The sequence below is a fragment of the Myotis brandtii genome, unplaced genomic scaffold (assembly GCF_000412655.1).
Source record: "Myotis brandtii unplaced genomic scaffold, ASM41265v1 scaffold1213, whole genome shotgun sequence".
In the NCBI taxonomy this organism is placed as follows: Eukaryota; Metazoa; Chordata; class Mammalia; order Chiroptera; family Vespertilionidae; genus Myotis; species Myotis brandtii.
In genome coordinates this window covers 149,226-151,288 of record NW_005354228.1, presented here as the reverse complement: position 1 = coordinate 151,288, position 2,063 = coordinate 149,226, and positions in this window count along the sequence as shown.

Genomic DNA, 2,063 nt, shown 5'->3' with positions numbered 1-2,063 from the left:
ATATAATAAAAGGGTAATATGCAAATTGACCCTAACAGCAGAACAACTGGGAATGACTGGTCACTATGACACACATTGACCACCAGGGGGCAGATGCTCAATGCAGGAGATGCCCCCTGGTGGTCAGTGCACTCCCACAGGGGGAGCTCTGCTCAGCCACAAGCCAGGCTGACGGCTGCTAGTACAGCTGTGGTGGCAGGAGCCTCTCCCACCTCCTCAGCAGTGCTAAGGATGTCCGACTGCAGCTTAGGCCTGCTCCCCGCTGGCAAGTGGAAATCCCCCAAGGGCTCCCGGGCTGCCAGAGGGATGTCTGACTGCCAGCTTAGGCCTGGTCCCCTGGGGAGCGGGCCTAAGCCAGCAGGTGAACATCCCCCGAGGGGTCCCAGACTGCGAGAGGGTACATGCCGGGCTGAGGGACCCCACACACAAGCGCACAAATTTTTGTGCACTGGGCCTCTAGTATGAGAAATAAAAACTCTGTGGCAATGACAGAGTGCTCTGCTCAACAGCCCAGCCAGCATGGCTCAGTGGTTGAGCACCAACCCAGGAGCCAAGAGGACCTCAGTTTGATTCCTGGGTCAGAGCACATGCCCGGGTTGTGGGCTTGATCCCCAGGAAGGGACGTACAGGAGGCACCTGATTTATGATGTTTCTCTCTCCTTGATGTTTCTATCTCCCTCTCCCTCTCCCTCTCCCTCTTCCTTTTTCTCTCTCTAAAATCAATGAAAACATACTTTAAGAAAAAGAGTGCTCAATAGAAAATGAGAATTTATATTCATTGTCACTACCTCAACACCTCTTCATATCAAACTGCAGGATGGTTTATATTTCTTTTCTTAGTTTAGACTAGTGAGTGCAGACAATTCTCCCTCAACAAACTCAATAAAAATCATTGGAAAATTGAGTCAGGAAGGGTTAAAGAAGGCTAGTATCTAGCTGCAACTTCTTAGTAATAAAATAGAATTAAAAGCTCACAAATGGATTAGGCAAAACCTTTCTCATACACAACAAAACCACAACCGATAAAAGGAAAAATAGATAAATCAAAATAAAAAACTTTTGATCCAAACTATATAATTAAGGAAGTAAAAACCACACTCACATATTAAAAAAATTGTAAATCACATATGTGATAAGGGATTTATATGCTGGACATATAAAAAACTCATGAGAGATTTGAAGATGGTGGTATAGGTAAATGCTTGTACTCACTGCCTCCCACAACCACATCAAAATTACAGCTAAAACACAGAATAATCATCATCCAGAACCGCTGGAAAGCTGGCTGAATGGAAGAGATAAATAAGAAAGTGCACTGAGACCGGTAGGAGGTGTGGAAGTGCGGAGGCATGTAATGGGTTGCTTCAGCACCCATGTGTGCTGCATTTTTAATCTGGAGGGAGATTGTCTCTGTGGAGGCTCCCAGAGGAGCAAGGGGTCCCAGCTCCACACCAGACCCCCATCCCAGGGTCCCAGATCTGGGAAGAGAAGTTCCTATGGGCAGTAAGAACTACAGGCTATAAAAAAAAGTACAGATTGGGGTTCAGTGACACAGATGCTGCTGTAGACCCAGCTGTTCCTCTTAAAAGGCCGGCACCATGAACTGAACTTACAAGATTCTACTTCCTCTTAGCTCTAGCAACAGGGTGAGGCTCTGGGGGACACAGATACATATGAGGAGGAACTGAATTATCTGGAATCAGGGCAGGAACGTGGAGGTGGATTTCTCTCAGATGGAGGTACTCACAGGGATCATTGTTCCTATGCTGGGACCTCCCTGGTGTATGGCTGACTGGCAGCCATTTCTGTTTGCTCCACCCTGGTGATTCCCTAAGACCCTGCCTCATCCAATTTACAACCCAACATAAATTGTGTGCAGTGGCTTTTGCATATAAATGGCCTGTCCTTATTCAGGCTATAATCTCTCAAACAAACTGCAGCTGGGTCACGAAGCCCCAAACCTATCAATAAAAGGTCCAAGATCCCACACCAGCAGCATCCTGCCTTGCTTTACAGCTGGGCCTCGCCTGGGCATTTCCAAACATGATACAAAGAAGAGGAAT